Genomic DNA, 26,180 nt, shown 5'->3' on the forward strand with positions numbered 1-26,180 from the left:
AAAGTTACACTGATCATAGAAATTAACCCTTATGCTTTGAGGTTGGAGATCGGGTGTTCTTGTGGATATCTCCCTAGAAAGGCATGCTAAGATTTGGTAGGCGGTGTAAGCTTAGCCCCAAGTATAACAGACCCTTTGAGATTCTTAGGAGAGTGGGAGAGGTTGCTTATGAGTTTTTTTTTCTTCCAGCATTTTCAGCTATATACCCTATTTTCCATGTTTCTATGATGCACCAGTACATTCTTGATGAGTCCCATATGATTTAGTATAGTTATGTTCAGTTTGATGATCGCCCGACTTTTGTTGAGAAGCCGGTTGCTATTCTAGTTAGAGATGTTAGCCAACTTAGTTCTAGATCTGTCCCTGTGGTTAAGGTCAAGTGGAGCCATTGTCTAAATGAGGAGGCTACTTTGGAGACCGAGCAGGAGATGCGGGAGAAGTTTTCCAAATTATTTCAGCCTCCAGGTATATCCTTATCTTCACTTTCGCGGATAAAAGTTCTTTTAGTAGTGGATGTTGTAATGACCCTCTAGGACATTTTTCTAATTCTTCTTCAGTTTCCTCATTTAGAGCATTTGTATAGAGACCCCAAATCATTTATGTCCTACTGGCACAAATAGTAAGGTCTTTTGGTCATTTTTTTGGTTTTGGACCCTTTTTCCCATTTTGGAGTTTTTATAACTTGAAAAGTTGTATTCTGTCATAAATTCAGGAAATAAACTCAAAATGGAACTCTGATGGTTCGATTAGCTTTGAAATAGAAAGATTATGCTAGTAGCATGGTCGCCATGAGTGCCAAGGCTACCCGTATGAGTTTGAGACCATTTTACACTTTTGCCTTCAAAATTTGGCCCCTAGTTAACTTTGGTCAACATTCTTGGAAAATGTGATTGGATGAAACTTCTGACAGCACGGTTAGCTACGAAATGTCGAGTTTGTTCTAGAATGACCCTTTGTTCACTTCCAGAGGCTTCTGATCTAATCCCGAGGCCCATTGTGCAATTTGGAACACAATAGATCAGGTATGGGACCCACTTTCAGTAGTAACCACCTCGTATAGAAATTTCGAGTGTTCTATCGAATCTGAAATATCAAATTTTGTAGGGTAGCATATCTCATTTTAATGCATGAGATTTTGAAAAAATTGCGAGCACCCCATATCTCATTTTAATGCATGAGATTTTGAAAAAATTGAGAAATATCAGCTTTTTAGCTAATATCTTGTGCAGAGGCCCACGATCGCGATACCTAGGAATTTCTTCTCTGAGATCGCACAGCCTAGGATGCATTCCTGGAGGTGTGAGAGATTTTCCTCCACATTCGCGGGCCTCTGGCTTCAATTACAACGGCCAAGCTTCTTGACCTCCGCATTCCGGGCTACTGTGGCCGCGTTCGAGGAGGTCAAACTTGGTCTTTTGATAAAAGACAAAGAAAAAATTTCAGCTCACTTCTTCATTTTCAAACCCTGATATCTCCTTCCAAAAAGGATCAAAGTAGGCGAGTCAAATGTCCAAATTCAAGACAATTTCCTGGGGAATCTGGTGGTGACCTCGGAAACTTGAGGGGAGTCTTCTTATGAGGTAAATTTATGAATTTATCTACCGATTTAGTATTTTCGAAATGGAATTTTGTTGAACTTTGGGTGTTTTCATCGTGACCACATGCCCTCCGGTTTTAGTGATTTTTTAGGCTAAGTTGTGGGAATTTTCGCAAGGAACATCATGTGTAATTTGTTTGGATTGGGAGAGTTCAATTTTTGAGTAATCGCTGATAAAAGTTGATGCCATTTTCATCTTTTAGTCCAAATTTTGAGCATGTTGTTGCATGATCGTCTTGCGCTGTTTTTTCACCCCGAGTTATGTTATAAATTGATCCTTGAGCTTGGGGTATTGTTTAGAACTTATTTTTTGGGTTGATTCTGGAATTCCAAATGAGGGTCCCACATTTCCCATTCTGGACCCCAAAATTGGTCTGTTTCCAAAAATTTTGAAATTTGTGTTATTCTTGGGTACATTTATGTGCCCAATAGCAAATAAAACTCATAATTCATTAGTCAAGTTGAGAGCAAATTTCTAGAGTTTAGTTTATATTTTTGCAAATTTGTCTATTGTTGTAACTAACCAACATGATTAGACACTTTCAAGGCTAATTGAGAAAGAATGAACATTCAAAGCATGATCGGAGTGAAAGTGGAGCTCAAAGGAGAATTTCGGAACCAAATATGAAGAAAATGCATCATAATAAAGTGTGTCCGCGTCGTGCACTGAACTTCAGTGATTTACTTCCAATACTTGGAATTTATTTGACTCAACAGTGTAGTGTGAGCCAGGTCTACGTCATGGACCTAGGACTGGATAGAACAAATTTTCACTGACACAGATAATGGAAAATTACACTAAACTGAACCAAGTTTGCATCGCAGACTTTAGTGCGCTTACTTTAACTCAGTATTTTTTGTTTTATAAATATCATCTTTGCATATTTTATTAAAGAGTTGATCACATTTTCGGATTTAGACTTAAGGAGGTGAAGGAAGAACTACTTTGGGTGATATTTTCTTCTTTTCTTTCAATTGAATTTAAGTTTTTGTATTATTAATGATTGATGTAATTATGTTACAAACTATGAGTGGCTAAATCCCCTTGTTCTTGGGTTGTATCCACAAGATAAAGGTTTAAATCTTATTTGCTTTGGTTGAAAATGGGGTTTTGTATGTGATTACTCCTATATTCTTGTTTTGATTGTTTTAATGCTTTATCATCATTAGAACAAATTTTTTGTCCACCCGAAACTTGAAAGATGAAAAGGGGATAGAACACTAGAATATAGGCAGCATGTTTGTCCTAGAATTACCTAGAACAATTCGTATATAGAATGACCGTCAGACATATCTATTCACCATGTTTTGTTACTAAATAGGATGATATGATTAATGCATTTTTGTTGGTTCATGCTTGTCCCCGCTCAATGATGTAGTTAAGCTGTCAACAAAAGTAGGAAATAAAAGTTCAGAAGATCATAATTGTAAAATCAATCCCGTAAATTAGTATTCGAAAGACCCATTGGATACCAAAGTAAAGGATGTTAGACCGTAAATCTATAAGAACTACAACCCTGGACTCTTCCTTACATTGATAAAATTTCTCTAATATCTTTGAATCATTTTCTTATAGAATTTTTAGTATAATCATTTTAGATATAAATGAACTCAACTCTTTTGAAACACACATAAAATTTGATTCATTGAAAAGCTATCCAACGCCTAATTAAACTTTCATGTGGGTTCGATAGCTGTCTCTTAAAAAGGGTCACTATATTACTTTTGAGATCGCATACACTTGCATTTGCATTTGTACGCAGTGTCTAAATGAACGTAACAATGTTGTGATTCCTTTTTTTAAAGTGATGCAGTATTCTAAGGCCGTTTGGAAGGGAAAAGCTCCGGCATAGTGAGTTGGAGCAGGCGAGTTCAGCGTATAGGTAGTTTATGACTTTCCTTACTTTAAATTGAGTTGAAATATGTGAAAGTATGTTGAAATAAATGTAATTTGGGTTGGGTAGATTATTTTTATATCAGAAATGTTGAAAATCATACTTTAGACTTAAATTGGTTTTGTCGGGTACTTTGAAGCATGTGCCCCTTTCCGTGATTATTTAGTATCTTAAGATGATTTGAATGATTATATTGTTGATATTGTGGAATATGTTGGCCTTAGTATAGGTCTAAAACTTGCCTTACTCTTCTCGGCGTCGCTCTAATGGGCTTAGATCCTTGTAGAATGGCATAGCAAGCTAGTATCTAGTAGCTTGGCCTTAGCTAGGAGATAACCTTTCTCTGAAAAACCTTCATCCATTATTCGACATTACAGTTACTTTAAAGATCATTGGCGATACCATACTTTATGAGCGTTTTGTTTCATCTATGGTTCTAGCCATGGTGGAATATCAGTTGACTAATTGGGAAGGAGATACTTAGAACTATTATCGTCCAGTTTGAAAGGAGAATATTCGTCACCATGGTATTAATCATCTAGGATCATTTTAGTGCCTAGACCCGACCTCCATTTTGATTTTCCTACAAGGAATATTGGAATACCCAGCCTCTGCCTTTATCGATTTGATAGTATGGCGAACATCCAGATAACCAACCCTGGCCTCGACCGTATCGATATGTTATGGAAAGCATCTGGTACCCAGTTATACCCTTTCCCATATTAATACATTATGATAATCATCTAGGTGCCATACCCAGGCCTCAATCACCTTGAATACTCCGACGAGCATCTACCTCCTAGTTTAGGCCTCGACCCCTAACAAATTCACAGTCTATCGATTCTTGGAGATTCTTGGTCCAAAAATGACATGGTTCTTCAATTCTCGGTGTTACAGATTCTTCATTCCTAGCCTTAGTAGTTGTAGCTATTCTGTGTATTAAGCGGGCTTATGGGGGTTGGTTTGAATTTTTTTGTAACTTGCGCATAAATGTCCCGGCTGGGGTTATAGGGGCCCAGTTGGGTGTAGTTTGTTGTAGTTCTCTTAGTTAGTACTTTTTCAACCTTAGATGCTTATTATGATTCATGTTTAGGCTTATTCCTCTTTTTCAAATTGTTCTTACCTTTTCTGCTCAGTCGGCCTATTATGCCTATGGGGTACCTGTTATCTTGGTACTTATATTATATTTTGCATCTACTTTCGTGAAGCAGGACCAAGCACAAGCTACCTATGAAGATATTTTTAGCCTATTATAGTCAACTCCAAAGACTGGGGTGAGCACCTGCCGTATTGAGATCATTTCTATATCCTTCATCTTGGATGGCCTGTCTTTTGCATTTCTGAGACTAGCCAATTGATGTGTATATTTTAGTCCACATTTGGGACTTGTATTCATATTTTATATTGTAGCATCTTTGTACTTGTGATCTTCAAGTTCTGGGAGGGATCCTTAGTTGGATATATCAGTTTTTGGCTTTACTTCCGCTAATTTATTTTTGTCTATGTTGGAATTCCCTATTCATGATTAGTTCATCCCTCAAACCCATTACTTGTCATTCTGGGTTACGGGTTGTCTTAACTACTAGTGGGATATAGTAGATGCCATTATGACCTGAGTAATTAGATCGTGACATAAACTCCCAACAAAATATCATAAAACATGTCATAGTCTTCGAAAATAGTAAGAATCTAGTAATACCAAGTTCATCATAACATACTTAAAATCATAAGAATAGCTCCTTTCAACGTATCATGATTTATAACATAATCACCTTATAAGAGTCACTTATCGAAAGTATCCTAATCATGATAACGTTTTTTAATAGAAAAACATACTTCAATTTGAAGTGGCTAAGTCATGAAGATCTTTCATGTTAAGAAAACATCAATTCAAATCAACCTTGTTTTCATAGAAATCATATTGATACTTTGTATAAAAGGATCCTTAAATCATAGCTTCTTAAATCATGATGTATGCATAATCTCAAAGCATATTACATAATCATAAAATAGGCATAATGCATGAGTTCATATAAAAATTCTTGAGAATGTGTATTTAAGATTAAATCATGCATAATAAGATAATTGAGAATGAATAAAACAATGATTGATTAAACCCAATGCATAATTATCAAAACCCTATATTTTTTAATAAATCAAAAAAAAGAATTTGAAGGTTCTTTGAGACTCCATGGATGAAAAGAGATCCATGGATAAAATTCCCACATACTTCAGTGAATTCTAGGCTTGGAACTTGAAAGAGGAAACTTGAAGCTTGAAGAACCCTAATTCACCTTGAGAGGTTCCTTGGAGAAGAAGACTTGAGTTCTTTTGGAATTTTTAGTGAATGAGAGGGAATAGGGGAAATTTGAAGGGTAAAAGTTACAGTTCTTAGCAATAGTCTAGAAACAACGTAGCTTATGGATTAAAAGGGTAAGAAAAGACCCAATTATCTTTGAAAAATAACTGTTGGTGGTGACCGTAGGAATCGACCTATGGACCGTCCTTGTCGTCCATAGATTACTGTTCTGAGAACATTATTTCCTAGACCGAACCCTATGAACCACTCTACTGTCCATAAATCACCCTATGGACTATAGGACATCACATCCTGTCGAACCCTAAAATCCATTCTATGAATCTCATACTATGATTCATCCTACTGTTCATATAACCTATCTACGGACCATCCTAGTTGTCCTTAGAAAATCTTCAGAGACTTGATAATTTTCCAACCTTCAAGATCTCTTCTACGACAAACTTCTATGGACCATATGATCTTGTATGGTGTATAGGTCGGCACATAGATCCACTTTTGTAACTCAACATTTTCCAAGTATCAGGACTCACCTACAAATATACATACTAGAACTCAATAAGAAATTATATAGATAATCAAGAATTCACTTTATCAGAATTGAAACTCAGACTCAAATCACAATTTGACTGTATGAAGATGCAGGGCATGAGGGTAAACATAGTCCAATGTTAGGATAGCTTTACATACTTCGAACAAAAATTATCCATGCAAAATTCAATGATCTTTCTTAAGACTCTTAAACCCTATCTTTTCTCCTTCTCCCTAAGACTTGTTCTCAAAAGATTCTAAGTGTTAGTGAGAGAGAAACCCCATTGGGTACTAATAAAGGACTAATTTTAGTCTGAAAATGCCTTGGGTTAAGTTTTTGAAAGGTGGGAAAAAACCAAACTAATCCTCATTAAATTTAGGCCGAGGCCATCTATGGGATGAAGGACTTTCTACTAATCCTAGAAGGTCGATCATAGAAGCCATTATTCAAAAATAGGAAATTCTAGAAATGTACTAGGGATCGTCGACCACCCTCCTATGGGTCATCAAAGATCCCTCATTATGTCACCTGTGAATTGGGCTTTGGGTCTACGTATGGGTCCTAGACCCAGATCGTAGGATGTTGTGACAATTCCAATAGCTACAGGAATTGTACACTTTTACCTACGAAGGGCTCCTATGGGTCGTAACTCATGCTCCTAGGAACTGGTATAAACTCCTAAGTTTGGCTAAGTTTTGGGGACTCTACAAGTCCCATCTATGACTCAGAGAAACTCCTATGGGTCATAGGTCCCATTCTTAGGCCACTGATAAGTCTACTCTTGTTAGCTTTTCTCAACTTTTCTCTGGGTTCTCAGAATTTATCTAAGTTAAAATATACCGGTGTTAAAAATATCAGTCCCTTGGGATCATTCTTCCTAGAGAAAGAATGATGACCAAGCTAATAATTTACTCGTGGCATAAATACAATGTAAGAACTCAAGGACTCAAATTAAAGAATCAACTAACTCACTTACTCAAACTCAAGAAAGTACTAACTCGGAGATAAGAATATGAATGTCACCTTCAACATCACTTTTATGATGAATGAATAGGTGTAGGTACTTGTCTTTCATATCCTCATCGGTCTCCCACCTATAAACCTTAACAAATTGATTTCTCCAAAAAAATATGACCAAAGTGACCTCTTTGGTACTCAATTTACGAATATGATGATCAAGAATTTGGACAAGAATCTCCTCCTAGGACAAGATACTCTAATGTTTTCTTTAGGGATAATGAGTGAAGTATATCCCAAGTATTTCTTAAGCGTGGATATATGGAACACCAGATGAAGAACAACTAACTCTGATGGAAGCTACAACTCATAGGTGACATTGCCAACTCTCTTTATAATCTAGTAAGGACCAAAGTGTTGGGGACTTATCTTTCCTTTCTTTCATCATCTCGTGACACCTTTCATGGGAAAAACTTTTAGATACACTTAATCATTTACCTCAAACTATAAGTCTCTTCTCTAGAACCAGTGTTGGACTTTTAACGACTTTGTGCAGTTTTCAACCTCTCATGTATAATCTTCACCTTCTTCATAGCTTGATGAACTAAGTATGGACGTATTAACTTAGCTTCACCAACTTCAAACCAAACAATTGCCAACCTACATATCTTTCTATAAAGAGCCTCATATAGAGCCATCTGAATACTATAATGGAAGCTATTATTGTAAGCAAACTCAATAAGCAGCTAGTGGTCATCCCAATTACCTTTAAAGTTGATAACACAGGCTCTCCACATATCCTCAAGAGTCTGAATTGTACGCTTTGCCTGACCATCTTTCTGAAGATGGAAAGTAGTGCTAAGATTCACCTTTGAACCCAAATATTTCAGAAATGACTTCCAAAATTATACAGTAAATTGAGTACCTCTGTCTGAGATGATAGAAAAGGGAAATCCATAAAGTAGAATTATCTTACGAATATTCAACCTTCATAATCCTCGTCTGAATCTGTAGTACTAATAAGCAAGAAGTGAGATGATTTGGTAATCCTATCCATAATCACCCAAATTAAATTATGTTGTCTGTGAGGCTATTTTTATAAACACATATATTATTTGTTGTGGTGTTATTTCTCTTTGATTTGATTCCCTTTAAGGCTATAATTGGGGTGTTCACCTACACATATGTATTTCATGCTCATTGAGGCTAGGATCGGGGTATTATCCTACACCATGTGCGTTTCATGTCCATTGAGACTAGGATGGGGCTATTTGCCTACATCACATGCACTTTATCCCCTTTGACTCTAGGATTGGGGTGTTTTCCTACACAACATGTATAGTTATTACATTGCCTGTCAGGTTTTGAATCATGGTTTTTACCTACACCAAAGTACATTATATTATATCGCATACTCCTATGTGGAACAACTTGAGTTATTTTGGTCACTGAGTATGGAACCCTCAAAGGTCGATATGTTGTTGGCATTTATTGTAATGTAAAAAGAGTTAGGAGTAGGTAGGTTTGTTACTGATGAGTCAGAAATTTGGACTCATTTAAATATAAAAACTCAATGAATTAGTGACCTATTTGCGTACATTATGCCCAACATTGACTCTAAAGTGATCATTTGCAGATGCAAAGAGTTAAGGACAAGGCATGAGCACAATGTTGAAGAAAAGGGCAAAAAGGAGAAAAGTGTATGTTGAAGCTCGCAAAAATCTGTTGGCGAATCATCAAATAAAGACATAAACTCGCTAATTGGCCCAAAATTTAAGTCCAACAGCTACAACATCTTGTGAGGAATAGGAACTTTCGCAACTCATAGAGTATAAATGGGCAAGACACATCGTTCTCGCCAAATAATTTATGGAAAATATTTCAAATGAAGAACAAGAAGGGTCAGCAAAGAAGGAACTAGGACAGTCTCTGATAAGTAAAGTGAGCTTATCTGATCTTGCCCAAATGACCAGAGTCTCATGCAAAGAAGGTGACTGAAAAACTATGCAAAAAGTGAAAAGAGCGACTCGCTAACTAGTTCGACGAGCATGATCGATATAGATGAATTGGTGAGCACAAATTGAAGAAGGAACGCATCATAAGGGAAGGATAAGGAGAAAAGGTCAACTCACCAACCACTTTGGTGAGCACAACTAACATCGCCGAAGTGGTCAGAACCAATAGTTTTTGCCTATGATATTTACTCGTATAAATAGATTTTTGAAAGAAAAATGAGTGCGTTCTAGAGTACTAATAACTGAAGAGAAGAAACTTACTATCAGGTTGGAGGTTCGATTTGGTTTTGGGAAGAAATTAGAGTTGGGTTTTGGAATTTAGCATTCAAACTTTACTGAATTGAATGGAGGATAACTGTTTTGGTATAATTTTCTTAAACTTTGTAATGTGTAGGTAAACCCTCTAATTCTAGGAGCATTCTATGAAGTTAAATATTTGTTCTTAGTATTTGGGTTTTTTCCACACTTCATAAATTGTTAATTTCATAGGGATTTTGCAAATTTGTTGTGTAATCAACTATGTTTTATGGTTCCAAATATATTTCTACATTAGATCTTCATTTTATCTTGGTGATGTGAAGTGATCAAATTAGCAAATAGCCATTGATCTACATTTATCAATCATAATCTCTCCTGGGAGAGGAGGTTTTGTTAAGGATCGAGTTAATTTTATTAGTACACATCTTTAGGTTCGAAAGTGCTTATATGTAAAGACAAATAGTGGTCGAAAGATGACATTTCGTATCATTGATTAATCTTGGACTATCTATTGAATATTAATGACGTTGAGCCATGTATTTACCCTTATCCAAACAACGGTATTAACTTTGCACCTCCCATAGAAGCCTTTTCTACGTTGTTACAACCTAAATTAGTGTTAATTGTGTCATTATTAACTCTTAGTAACTCTCCAAAATAAATAATACAAACTTCAAATTATGTCACAATTTAATTTATTTTATGCTAGAAAAGTCTAGAACACGTTCTTACTTCTTGATCGAAGTCTATTCCTAATCATTCCTGATGGGATTTGACCCCGGCCTCATATATTGGGTTTATATTGCTAACAATTGCCTACACTCTGAATCATAAGAAGTGAAGTTTGAGTGTTATTAGTTACTAGTTGTTGGTAGCGTGGTGTTTGATGTCTGGGGTGCTACATTTATACATGTAGATACTAATCCATATGTAAATCATGATTTTCTCTAGTTGTTTGGAGTTGATCTTGGCTGGTGTGCTCCACCCCTCTAGAGTTACTAGGTTTTGGGTTTGTGTACATATAGTGTTGACAGGTTGGTCGGGGCCCTGTCTAGATCCTGTGACTACTATCTTACTCGTAGGTGCTTGTAGACTGTTGTAGAAAATACTGGATTTTATATGTGCTTGTTGGCCTGACTATCAATTGTGTTTTTCTTAGTTTAGTCCTGGCCAGCCTTATGTGTGTATTGTGTATGTTAGACTGGCTTTTTTTATGTTGTTGGCTTAAGGTGACCTTGTTGTTCTGCTATGTGATTCATTTTTACTTCTATTTAATGAATGTTTGGTGTTGTTTGGACCTCGCCAACCCTAACATGTTACAGGTTGTGCTAGTTGGGTAGGTTTTAGCCGGTTATGCCTCTTTGAGTTTGGGGCATGATAAACTTTGTATTAGAGAAACTTCGTGTCCTAGGGAGTCTACATTCATGTCTAGTAGAGTCTTTCTTGTGATTATATATTGCAACATAATCAGGAGCCTATGAGTCATATAAAAGTGGTTACTCTTTTTTCTTATTCCAAATCATGCTTAAAGGCAAAGTCTTAGGAGTTGTGGGATTGAGTTCGCAATTGTTATTTGTATGTAGGGATGCTTGTGACTCAAAGAACTACAGAAGACTACATACTAGATGTGGCTGCAGGTGCTGGAGTGAATAGGGTGCAGCCTATCAAGACAGACCCATCAGAGGCTTAGGATAAGATTATACCTCCACCTTATACGACCTAGCCCCATCCGACTATTTTACCACTAGAAGAGCCTCCTAGATCTACCGAAACCCCAGTTCCTTTACCAATAACGACATATCAGTATTTAAGGAATGTGTTATATCTATTGACTCAATTAATAATTACGCTTAGAAGGCAGAGGGTGCCTACTAGTGTAGAAATTTCTAAGGGACCTAAGAGTTCTAGGATTCACAAGCTTTCTGCTTTGAGCCCCGCCGAGTCTACAAGGACAGATCAAAAGGGAGAAACACAAAATTTCATTGACCATCTTGCTCAAATATTTAGGGTGATGCATGCTTTAGGGGTCGAGTTAGTGGATTTTGCAGTATTTAGACTATGAGATATTAGTTGTTCTATGGTACGAAGGATGGGAAAGATTTAGAGGGAGAAATGCACCTCCAATTAGTAGCAGGGCTTGCACCTCGATATGTAGGGGCTTGAACTATAGCCTCTATGTATGATAACATGAATCCTTCTCGTATTCATCCTTTTGCACAGAATTTAGAAGAGCTTCAACGACAACAATAGGACATTAAAAGAGTTAAAAGGGAGTAGTGTAAAAGGTTAAGGTGCACCAAATTTCCTAAGGGATCTAAGGGTGACACTAGGCCAAGATATCAGGGCCGACCACCTAGGCCTGTTATCATTTTAACTATGGGACGATCAGACTAATTGATACATATTAGAGGGGAGTTCTAGAGTACTAGGTCCTCGGCAACAAAAAGATCACACTCAGTCAAATCGTCCATATTGTGGTTATTTTCGGAAGCACAGTATGGGAGATGCAGGGGAGTCCAACAACCCATTTTTCATGTGGATAAGAGGGTCACATAATTTGAGACTACCCAACTCAGTGGCACTAGCATGGCACATCCTACTGGTCCAGTGGCAGGGTCATCATCACTAGTTAATCTGATCGAGCAGGAATCAAAGTCTCTAGTTGGTCAGGTTGGGGAAGAGGCATAGCTTCAGTTCCAAGTGGGGGTCCAAATCAAATATTTTCTCTGACGAGTCAGTAGAATTCAGAGTCTACCTCCAACAGCGTACTGAATATTTATTTTGATTACTTCTTTGTTCATGTCTACGCCATGGTAGGTCCAGGGTTATTTTGTTGAAGTCACCTTGTTGGTTATGAATAATTTGGGAAGGGAGTCCAGGAGTATTGTGTGGGGTTCTTAGCCTCACTCTCAAGTTATATTCTACATTCGAGGATGAATGTTTTTAAGTAGGGGAGGATATAACACCCCAAACATTTAAGATTTTCCTTCATCCTGTGTTGAGGGCTTACAAGCCTAAGTTTGAGAATTTTATTACATCGCGTGTGATTGGGGAAAATTGATTTAAGTTTTAATTGGATGAAAAACAATAAAGTATATAATTTTCTGGTATGAAATCTTAAATATTATTAAAAAATATTATTTTTTATTTACGATATACTTGCATATGTGTTTATTGTATATGAGTTTTATAAATTATCAATAATCTAATAGAGATATAAAGTTTAGTTATATCAAGAAAATATTATTATTATTATATGAGGTAGACTGTATTCAAAATGATTTTTATTAATTGTTGTATATACAAAAAGATTGATGTATTCTACCAAGAACCTATACAATACCTGAGTGTATATGTAATAGAGTAAAATGAACTAAAATAGTGGTGACACCATAGGTATATGTGGGACTTTGGCAAAATGCCTCTAATGACTAATTGCTAGCATTTTTCTGGTGGAACGTTTTGAATTAATTAATTATAGTGGAAAGGTCGTTTATTTGTTTTGTTGTATATGTTTATATATGTAACTCCTCTTTTCATTATTTTTACTTACTAAAGAAATATAGATTGTTGAGTGGTTAAGAAAGTTGTAGGTACAAAAAGATGATAAGTTAAAATTGAGAGAAAAGCAAGATAGTATATATATACATATACACCTTTGACGTAATGCAGTGGAAAATATTTGAATGCTATATTGAATCACAAATATAAATCAATTATGTATATTGAGTTATTCGAGTTCAAATTTAATGTATATGAAGGCTATTTGTTTCACTTATTGGCATGATTCCTAATGATTACTATATATATATATATATATATATATATATATATATATATATATATATATATATATAAATATGTATGTATACACCTTTGACGTAATGCAGTGAAAAATATTTGAATGCTATATTGAATCACAAATATAAATCAATTATGTATATCGAGTTATTCGAGCTCGAATTTAATGTATATGAAGGCTATTTGTTTCACTTATTGGCATGATTCCTAATGATTACTTTGTATTTTGAGTATAACATACTATTAGAGAGTCGGTTGTTACATAGATAAAAATGGAAATTGAAAGCGGCATATCTTCTCCTCTCTATTATCAATCATCTTAGTTGCTTCCACTGCATCTTGGAATTAATTTTATGTATTTATTTCTGTAATATTTAAATCTATTGATCATAATTAGTTGGAGAATCACAATTAGTATGTGTTATCTTTTATAAGTCGTTTGGTATTTAAATTGGTTGGTAGAAATTAGTGATGCTATAATTGATCATACTACATGTCAGTAAAGATAATTGTATCACGTATAACAACATAATCACAACAAGCACTGATTAAGTACCAAGACTGGAACAACGTGAATTTGTTTAGGAAACTAGTTTTGGAATAAGGAATCAACTAGACATGAATAATAGCTGTGGTTACAACTTTATGTGATTGTGAATCAAGGGAATTCGTGGTTGCATACGGGTTAGTATGGGATTTCTATTTTCATAAACACATATATTATTCGTGGCGGTGTTATTTATCTTGCATTTCATGCCCTTTGAGGCTAGGATCAGGATATTCACCTACATGCATTTCTATCAAGACCTGAAATTGGACTATAAGGGCGCCTACTATATCCCCGAATAGGCAAGCCTAAACCCAACGCGGAAGACGACAATACAATAAGTAGTAATTATAAGTGATGTAAGAGTTTAAATATAAGTAAGGGCCCATAATATATAGATATGTAGTACGACACAAAAATATACAAGTTGAGCTCAAAAGTGACCAAGAAGACAGAACTATAAAGGAAAACCAACCCCAGACTTGGTATCACTGCTACAGGAGCGTCTAAGTATTGAAAGGACTATTACAACATGTATGTCTAATCAAAATACAAAAATGCATAGACAAGTACAAAAAAAGTGGTAAGTCGCGAGATTCAATGATCATTGAGGGTCGCTCATATTAGGAGTTGCATCAGAAAAAGATATATACGTGTAGCATGAGTACCATAACACGAGGTACTCAGTAGGCATCATAGGTCAACCGAACTTAGAAAGATAATATATATAAGAAAAAGCAGGCTAGTGCTAACAAGAGTCTAATATAAAGTTAAAAGTAAACAAATACTATCAATAAGACGGACAATAATAGTTCTATGACACAATCCAAACAAACACAGACAACCAATCACATGAAAGGGATGTTATGCATATATGGCTAATGTATGTTTTAAAGTAAAAACTTTCAGAATTGTCTCACCGGCTGTCCCATGGATCCTCGGGATATTACGAAATCCACCTCAACTCAACTACAAATGCAATAATAGTAAAATTCAAGAATTAGTATGCGGGTCGTTGAAGCTTATCAACATATGCAAAATGCACAAAGGGAAACTCATCAATATTCCACGGACCCACAATATCATGTAAAAACAGTTTGTGGACACTGGCAATATTCCATGAACCCACAATATCATGTAAAACAAAATTATTTTCTCATAAAAAGCCACATTGCTTTAAAATATAGTATAACACCCTTAAAAAATAAGTCCCTTAAATTTAAAATGATATCTCACTCCCTCGTATCCCAAAAAGTATAAATCATAGCGAAACCATTTAGAAAGGCTTCAAAACCGTCTTTTCTTTCTTTATCAAAGTAAACAATGCCATATGCATGTGTGAGTCGCATGAATGTCATCCAATCAATATCAAAACAATCTCATATCAAGTCATACCACACAAGCACCAAGATAAACACCCATCACAAAATAATAGTACTAACCTAAAACTCCAGCTATTCCAAGTGTAATGGCTTAGGGCAAAGAAATAACAATCAAGCTATAAAAGCCAAAAATAAAAAAAAGCACCCAAACATTCCAAAAACACACAAAAGTGCAAAAAACTTAGTTCCATATCACATAGGAGAATTATAAGGAGCTAAATATGTTAATCAATTCTAAGCATCAACCTAAGCTAAGGCTTATCAGCTAAAAACTCAACTAAGTCGCCCAAAAATTATCAAATCAACGTCTAAAAATCATGCAAGCCTAAATCCTCATTTGAAAACCTTTCTAAAGATCATAATACTCATTATATATAAGAACTATCCAAGCCAAGTCTAAAAAGAAGAGGTCATATGATGAACGCTCGACTATGTCTCATATTTTAGAGCATAGGCGATCGTCTGTAAAAAAAATACCCAACTGATTAGGTCACGTTCGAACCTCTAGGACTGACATATGGGATTTTTATTCAATCGATTCGATAATTCAAACAAGATAGCAATTATAGTTCTCAAAAAATAAGAATATCTAAAATTGGGGATGTAAGCTAACAACTATAAATTATCACTAATAGGATTAAAAATAGGGATTTAATAACAATGTTATAAACTAGAATTGGAAAGGACTAGGATTATATGCATAGCGATCGGGATGTTAACTCGAATAGGCTAAGATTCACCTCAGCAAAAGAGATTGGTACATGAATAGTGTTTGGTCTAGGCAAAACTTTGATATTCTCCCGAACTATCAAGTGTATGTCCCTAGGTTTTTCTCGAATACCAAGACCATTTTCAAAAAAACACAAAACATTGCTTGAGTAGGTGGACTATCCCTAGCTCACATCATTAAATAAGAAATTACTCAGATTCTTCCATCCCCGACTCAAACTTGTAGAGTAATTTCAACAAGTCCTTACTATTGAGTATTACCAAATATTATTTTACTTTCCCAATCCAAAATGTGTTAGAGAGATCAATAAATATTTCAATAATTGATTTTAAGTAAAATATCAAGACAACAATGATCCATGTCATACAATCAACTTTAGAAAAGATTAATCAAAACCAATTGAGGGTTTTGCTTCCCCATCAAGCACACACACCCCTAGCTATGGATTTAGCTACTAATAAAACAAGGAATAAAGACAATACACCTAAATAAAACCTTCATTCCAAGCTAAAATGATGAAAAAATCAGAATCCAAGCCTTGGAGTATACAATATTGAAGGTTTCTTTCTACTAAGCTAAGAGTTCTTGAGTATAAAGATGAATATTCTATTTCTTACTGTAGAAACTTCTCGCTACTCTCTTCTCTTTGTAATTGGATAAAATTGGATAGTGACAACAATGAGAGTGATGTTACATAATTGCAAAATACCTATTTTGTTACTTGGAACTTTCAAAAGAAAGTACTAATTTCCATAAATTTATTTTTGGTCCATTTGCTCCCGAGTCAAGACTTGCACTGGACCTGCAAACCACTGATCATCCATTGTTCGACTCTACTTTAACGCATGCACCATTTTAGTTGCTCTAGTCCAGTAGGCAAGACACCTGTCATCTTCTATGAGGCACCATTTCATTCATTGATTGGTTCCACTTCTATTTGTTAGACAAAGGTTAAAGTAAACCATTTTGAAACACCAATTTAGGAAAATATTTTCTACAACATAAAGTTCAACACATCTCTATGCAATAACATCAATCCTTTTGGTTTGCCTATTCACATGATTTTATCACATTCATGCAATTTAATTGAAATCAAGACATCATTTTTCATATGAATATGATTTTAAGGGATTATAATGATGTAAGAAATGGTCATAGTCACAAATGAATTCAAGTATATAGAAATTGACTCATAGGCTTGTCCTGTATATAAATCACCACTAATATAGATTGACAAAACTCAAAATCTCTATGGACTTGCGGAGGCTTGTGCAAAAGGTAGGGGTATCATTTAGTTGAGTGACTAAGATCACTACTTAATGTATTTATTTCTCATTTTGAGCATCTGCTCACATTTTAAGCTTTGTCATTCACCTTATTTCTCCTTGCTCATCATGATCAATGATTTCAATTTCTCTTTTTGACTTTACACTTGAGGTATGTGCGTACATTGAGTTGCCACTCATTCCTTTTTGCTTCTCTTTTTTATTATTTCATTTCTTTTCAACAATTTTCCTTTGTGAAGCTTATGGTGCTTTATACTTTTTAGCTAAAACTTTATTTCTCCTCTTTGCACATCCCCCAAACTTAGGATTTTGCCTATATTTGCACCGTTTATTTTTTTTCTATTTCTCCTTGAAACTTAGACTTTTAACCTTTTCAACAATTTCTTTTAGCATATAAGGAGGCATGTAGATTTTAAGACCAAGAGTTACATTGCTTCAACATATGCAAAATAGTGGCCAAAGAATTCGGTTTAGGCTCAAAAGGGGCTGGCTAAGATTACGTCATTTGGAAATTTCTTTTTTGATGGAGTGCCTTATTCAAAAAGATTCCTGGTTCATCTTTATAGCCATGTAAAATCTAGAATTTCACATTGAATTACATTTTGGAAAAGTTCTAGACAACATGTATACATAAAAATTAATCAAATCCTTTCCGCACAAGGCATTTCCATCCAACAAATTTACAAGTTATTCTCAAAATCAATTGAACCCCACGACTTTTGACAAACTACAATGAGGATATCCCCGCTTGTATGTTATAAAGCCAAATAAAAAATGTATGAACCATGATAAGAGATTGCCTTTCAATTAAATTTTTCTAAAAAAATCATTTGAAATTTTTTATCTTTGCCAATCCCTAAAGTTTTGGGGATTCCTCATATAAGAGGTGAAATAAAAGACTCAATTAAACACTAAAACTTGGTATTTTTCATTGAAAAAGTCATCCTATGATCTATCATTGAAAAAACAAACCCGGTTTGACACAAAAAGAACTCGTGAAGACAAAAGAAAAAATAAAAATAAATTTTTTCTCTTTGGGAAAGAACCATGGTATAAAAAATCCTTGAAATTTATTTGACTCATTACTATTTAACTAAAAATAACTAAACTAATAGGAAAACATTTTTCTACCTCTAAACATATAACACACTATGCCCTCATAGTGAACAAACCATAAACAGAGTGTACTTCGATTGGCAAGATATCGATTAGCTACTGACGTTAGCCTTTTACAAGTAGAACACAGGGAAATAGAGTAGCGAAATTTCAGTGATCTAGTTTGAGTCAGTGATTTAGTTGGTGTTACACAATGATTGATCGATGACTTGCATCTAGGATGCTATTTATGGTGAGGTATTCAGAAAAACCTACTATGATCTAGATGTGACTGGCAATTATATGGATAGACTAAAAATGCAAGACGATGACTCACACATTAAACGCAAGCTTCTCTTGAAATGGTGATCTTTTCTCTACTGAATCTAATTGTGTACAGCTGGGACCAGCTAGTATCACTCTATTCGTTCGCATGTGAAATGCCGGTCACTTATATTCACTGGTGGTAATCTATTGAACGAGTGTAAGTGTATAGGTGCCGGACAATTCAAATATGGCAATATAAACTTCAGGGCATTCTCCACATTGGAGACTATTTCTACTTCATCATCTTTTAAAAATGGATGCATACATGTTTCTACATAAAAGGTAAAGAATAATAGGGGTCTCTCAACACTTGGGTTGCCTCCTAAGAAGTGCCTAATTTAGCATTGTGGCATAAGCATACAACTCCTACATCCAAGGTTCTTCTAGATATAGCAACTCAATCAAAGGAATCTCTTCCTCCACTCCCAAGTAATGTTTGACACACTGTCCATTAACATTGAAAATATTTCCATCACTTCCCACATGGTCAATTGTTCTACCATTTTGACTTCAACTTTCTTGGAAACAACCTTAATCTTGATTTGAACAAATAGACCTAATCTCCCAGAGTAAATTCTCTCTTCAAAATCTTTTGATCATGAAAATGCTTGATCCAAATTTTGTAAATTTTTGAACTCTCATAAGATCTTAATTAGAATTCATCAATTTCATTAAGTTCCTCCATCCTCGCGTTTCCCAAAAGGACATCCCTATTGGAGTTTTGAAATCTTTTCTATATGTCCATAAGACATCATCTTACTTACTTGCCTAATTCATATGGTTAGAATTTATATTCTTGGAAAGAATTGATTTGATCTCTCGGTTAGACACCTCGACTTGCCCACCTGTTTGAGGGTCATAGGGATGGAAACCTTGTGCTTTACCCCATACTTTTTCAATAAAGTGCTAAATGCCTTGTTATAAAAATGTGTACCTCCGTCTCTATTGATGGCTCTAGGGGTACCAAACCTAGAGAAGATGTACTTCTTGAAGAAGGTGATGAAACTTTTTCCATTATTATTGGGCAATGCAACAACTTAAACTCATTTAGATACATAATCTATAGACCCGAAAATGTAAGTGTTCCATATGAACTTATGAAAGAGCCCATAAAACTAATCCCACAAACATTAAAATGTTCTACTTCGAGGATTGGTGTGAAAGGTAACTCATTTTTCCTTGATATTCCTCCTTGACTTTGTCATTAGTCACATTTTTTTTACCATATTATGATCATCTTGATATATTGTTGGCTAGTAAAATCCACATTGGAGTATCTTATCAGCTTTCCTTGCTCCTTTATGATGCCCTCCTATTGGGGAAGAATGGCATGCCTTTAGAATAGGCATCATTTCTATTTCAAGGACACATCACCTTATGAAATCATTGGCGTAGATTCTAAATAAATATGGTTCATCCCAATCGAATTTCTTTGATTCATACAAGAAGTTTTTCCTTAGGCCGAAGCTCAGACTTTCGGTATAATATCAATTGCTAGGAAATTCACAACATCAGCAAACCATGGTATCAAGTCATGCGGTGTAGCTCAAATCCGCTCATCAGGGAATCTGTCATTTATTTCCATGCTTTCTTTTAGTTGTCCATCTTTTTTTTGCCTTGAAAGATGGTCAACCTGTTGGGTCTCACACCCCTTTTGATCCTTCACTTCGAAATCAAATTCTTGTAATAAAAGAACCCACCTAATTAGTCATGGTTTTTCATCATTTTTTGTCATCAAGTATCGAAGGGCTGCATGATCAGGTGTACAATCACTTTTTTCCCTAACAAGTATGATGAAAATTTTTCAAATGCAAAGACTACAGCCAACAACTATTATTCTGTAAGAGTATAGTTTTTTGAGATGAATTTAGGGCCTTTCTTTCATAGTAAATAGGATGGAATATATTTTCTTTTCACTATCCAAGGACTTCTCCAAAAGAAACCCACTTGCATCACATATTAGCCCAAACGACTTGGACCAATCGGGTGCTATGACTATCGGGGCTAAACTATTCTTATCTTTGATACAAGTAAAGATTTCCATACACATCTCATCAAACACATACTTGGCTTCTTCTCTAACAACCGAAGTAAGAGGTGTTCCATTTTAGTGAAATTCATGATCAATATTCTATAAAATTCAGCATGCCAAAGGAAATTTTTTACACCCTTTATCATTCTTTATGGTGGAAATTTGCATAACCTCCACCTTTGTTGGATCAACTTCGATACCTTCATCGGAGATCTTATGCCCCAAGACAATATCCTATTTCACCATAAAGTGACATTTTTTCTTGTTGAGAACCAACTTGGTTTCTTTACACCCTTTCAATACCACTGCTAGGTGAGTTAAACAATCCTCAAAGGAGTCTCCTACGACTAAGAAGTAATCCATGATCACTTCTATGGGATCTTCCACTATGTAGAAAAATATTTCCATCGTATATCTTTGAAATGTGGTTGGGCCATTGTATAAATGAAAAAGGCATTTGCTTGAAAACAAATGTTCCATAGAGGCAAGTGAATGTTATTTTCTCTTAATAACCATCCAATAAATAGTAGTAATACTTTTTGGCAAGCCTACCTAACATATGGTCCATAAAAGGCATGGGAAAGTTGTCTTTTTTAGTGCTAGCATTCATCTTCCCATAATCCATACATACTCTCCACCCTGTACCGAGTCTTATGGCTATGATCTCTTTATTCTAATTAGGGAAAACACTGATTCCTCCCTTTTTTTGGTATACATTGCATGGGGATTACCCAAGTGCTATCAAATATTGGGTAAACTACTCTCGCATCCAACCTCTTAATGATTTCTTTCTTCATAACTTATTGCATAGGAGGATTGATTTATCGCTAATGTTCAATAGAAGAAGTACTTCCTTCTTGGAGTGTAATCTTGTGAGTGCAAATACCCAGTGGAATAACAATGATATCTACAATGGTCCACCCAAGGGCCTTAATATTCTTCTTTCAAACTAACTTCAATACTTGGACTTGCCCCTCATTTAATTTGATGGACACAATTACGGGCAAGGTTTTGTTCTCTCCAAAAAAATGTATTTTAGATTTATCGGTAGCATTTCTAACTCAATAATTAGGGTTCAATTATGGATGGCTTTGAAGAAGGATTTTTTCACGACCCAACCCTGTAGTCCGCGACTAAGATCCGACCTAGATCCCAATATACATATTTATCAGTTGTGGTCACGTCGAACTATAAATAACATAATATGATGCATCAGAGCCCTATTGGGTGATAACATTTACATAAACATGTAGCCTCTTTCATTTATTATTACACCCCGTACTTTGGTACCTTGGAATGCTTTATAAGCTTCTTATGTTTCTGGAAAGGCTCTTAAGTTTCTTAGAATCTTCATGTGAGTCGGATAATCTATAACACTATCAAATAATCCTAAGGAAAGGAGAAGGAGATACTCCATAAGAGAGAAGATTGAAAATAGGGTTACAAGAATTTGAGAGAAGTTGGAGGCTAAGTAGTGAGTCATAGGACTCGATGTACTTGTGAAAGCTATTACTTGGGACATTTTGCATACTAAGCTACTTGAGTACACATCGAGCTTAAGTAGCAAGAAAAACATAGGCTCTTAAAGTGAGATAAGATTATGAAACTACGGAAGAGAAATAAGGAGATGACGCACCTATTTGAAGCAAGAAGGTGATGCAGCTACTTGAAGCAAGTAGGTGACTCACCTACTTGGGGTGGACCCATGCTGCCACGTGGCAGCTTTGGGTTGGACGTTCGGATGAGGTGGCACCCTAAGGGGATTCCACGTGTTAGATCCTAAGCCAATATATATATATGTATTACATGACAATTAAGGTCATTTCTATCCAGAAAACTTCAGCAGCAACCAGAAAAAAAGAACCCTAAGTCTAGAGAGAAAAAAAGGACGGCTTGGAGAAAAAAATAGATAAGTCTTGATTTTGTTCTGTAAATTAATTATCCAGCATATACCAAGATGATATGGAGGTATTATAAGTTTAAAATCATGTCTTGGTGCAGCCAAAATTGACAGCAAATAGTCCACGCAACTTCCAACACACTAAATAGGTTTCCGAGGCGCAATTTTAACTAGTTTTGTCCAATTTCGGGTAAGATAAGGTTTCTTCTTTAAATTTGGACTTTATGGGGTTTTTATGGAGGGTATTATTTACCTTTTATACTGCTATAAGTATAAAAAAAGTCATGGAGATGCTCAGCAAAAGAAATAATCTAAATTGAAGTCGTCGTAGTTAAATTATTGTCGAAGTAAGGCGTTGTGTATTTGGAGGAGGCTTCTGGTTGTTTGGTGTGTGTTTCAGGGCCTAAATGTGTTTAAAATATGTTGGGGTGATTATGGTTTCAGCTAAACGACCCTCGTTTCATACGGTTAAAGGTTTTGCAAAATGGAAACTAGAAACCTTATTTTGGTATCATGGTTTCGAGCGAGTCATTTGGAGTTTATGTAGTATAAGATTGATGTAAATTTTGTATAGATATGCTACAGGTTATTGTTGTTGGTTGGTGTAGCTATTAAAAGTATAATTGGAAATTCGGATAGGGCACATTATAGGGGAGATGCTGCCCAATTTTTGTTAACGCTTTAACTAGCTAAAAGACTAGTTGAGAAGACGAGCGAGGAAATGAGTTCTATGAATACTCGTATGTAACTTAAGACGCTAGAAAGTCGAGGATTTTTTATGCTCAGATTGCTTTAATGTTAAATAGGTTCAAGATATGATGAGGCAAACGTGTTAAGAGTAACCCGTAAGAGGTATGTAAAGCTAACGTTTCCTTCTTTTGACATGTTTTGGCATAAGTATGTAAAACCTATCTTTTATTTCTTTTGGGCATGTCTTAGATTTAAGTGACAAATGATATGTGTATGAAGCTTGGGGTAACTCTATTCATGAGATCAGAACATGATTCATGATGCATAATTCATGTTTACTTCTGAATGTTAAAGACTCTTAAAGTAGTTAAGCTCCCATTCCTCAAGTCTTCTATATGTTGAAAAGTAGTGTATCTAAAGTTATTCTTCCTCTCTTTTGGCATGACTTAGATGTAAGTATTACGTATATGAATTTGAAGTTATTCTACTCTTAAAACTCTGAGTGTGAGTTAAGGATCTTATTCCCTTCTCGATATTAGAACTCCTGCGATAGTTGAGTTATCGACTTATAAGTCTTCTACATGACTAACAGTAGTACACGTGAAGCCTATTCCTTCATTCTTTTTAAATAGTTAAGGTAAGTGAAGTGAGATATGATATGAGCTAGAGGTGATTCCATTATAGGTTTTGGGTATAACTTAGGACTTGTACTCACTCTGGAATGATAAGGGCCTTGAAGTAGTTGAACTACGACCCTTGAGCCTCTTATAGGTTGAATAGTGTTGGGATGTGTAAGCTCCTATACCTAGTGGCTCTTCAACATGCTTTACGGTGATATCTAAGGGATGTTTGATACGTTACAGAGTTTTACATGCACGTATATGCATTATGATATATATATGGATTGGGCCGAATGTACCTCGGCATATCTTTCTATGTAAGGATCGAGCCATACGTTCCATGGCATGTTATATGATATATGGATTAGGCCATCATACCTTGGCATTGTTACACGATATACAGATCGAGCCGTTGTTCCTCGGCATTATTATACGATATCCGGATTGGGCCGTCGTTCCTCAGCATTATTATAAAGTATGTGGATCGGGCCATCATTCCTCGGCGTGTACTTTCTATATACATGGATCTGGCTGTACGTTCTACAACGCCAATGGTATATATGTTCTTATGATGACAAAATGATGTAGTTATTATATAAGTCCCCGAATGGGCTGGATACAGTACGCGATGATTGCATGTATGCCTTTATTTTATAAAATACAGGTACGGTAGATGGCTAAATGTTATACTTGCCCCCTGAACCCCTATTTAAGTTGTTGTCTCTATTATGATGTTTTATGATTTATATACTTAGTACATATATCGTACTGACCCCCCTTTCCTCGGGGAGATGCATTTCATGCCCGCAGGTACAGATGTTAAGTTTGGAGATCCACGAACTTAGGGTTTCCACTCAGCGATGTTGGAAGTGCTCCACTATTCTGGAGCCTAACCTTTGATACTGGTCATTTGATATATATATGTTTGTTTATTTAGGGGTATGGCGGGGGCCCTGTCCCGCATTCCCGACCATATATGTTTGTTGTGCTGTGCTTGCAGGTTCTTTTATTATGTATTTAAGGGATGGAACATGTCTAAATAATGTGTGTGTGCTTTTGGTGTCATCCAAATGACCCTCCATTCCGTACGGTTAAAGGGTTTACCAAATAGAGACAAAAAAACTCTATTTTGGTATCGTAGTTTTAAGTGAGTTGTTGGAAGGTCGTATTGCGTAATGTTGCCATATTTTAATTGTATATGAGCTTATTATTGTTGGTGGTGGTTACCTTCTAAGGTTTGGGGCTGAAATTGAAAGTTTGGATATAGAAAGTTATAGAGGAGATGCTGCCCGATTTTCATTAACTCCTTAACTAACTAAAGACTAGCCGAGACTAGTCGAGAAAGGCGAATAAGGAATTGATTACTATGGGTGATTGGTTATGGATTTAGGGGATGGAAAGTCTAAAGTCACTAACCGTAGTATTACTTTCATGTTAAATAGGTTAAAGAAGTAACGAAGTGAGCTAGTATGCGATTAACACATAATAGGTATGTAGAGCTATTCTTCATTTCTTTTGGCATGTACTAGGTATAAGTTATGAATGGTTTGTATATGAATTGTGGGGATAATTCCACTCATGAAACTCCAAGCATAATTCACAGACTTTATTCACTTTGTGATGTTAAATCTCCTGTAATAGTTGAGTTATTGTCTTTTAAGGCTCTTAGATCATGAGCATTAGTATATGTAAAGCCTGTCTCTTCTTCTTTTCAGAAATACCTAAGTATAAATGAAATGGTATATAATATGAGGTGGAGGTGGTTCCAGTTATAGGCTCTGATTATGACTCGTGACTTTTATTCACTACTTGATGTTAGAATTCTTAAAGTAGTTGAACTACCCTCGAGTCTCCTATCTGATGAATAATAATTGAATGCATCAGCTCCTATTCCTAAGGTCTCTGCGACGACAAATGTCTTTAATTCTATAGGTTGATTAACCTTGTCTCGATACATGTCTATGATTCCTAAAACTCTAGTTGATATGATCGTTAATAATATTTAGAAGGTACTTAAGACGATTACTACTCTGGTCTTCAGGTGACGGTTCACTTGACTATTTCATTGAGTCTCAAATGATGACTTAGTTGCATATGGTTTCTCACTACTCTATTCGATATTATTTTAAAATATGGATCAGGCCGTATGTTCCTCAGCATTATTTTAAAATGTGGTTCGGGTCATATGTTCCTTGGCAT

The sequence above is a fragment of the Solanum dulcamara genome, chromosome 7 (assembly GCF_947179165.1).
Source record: "Solanum dulcamara chromosome 7, daSolDulc1.2, whole genome shotgun sequence".
Classification (NCBI taxonomy): Eukaryota; Viridiplantae; Streptophyta; class Magnoliopsida; order Solanales; family Solanaceae; genus Solanum; species Solanum dulcamara.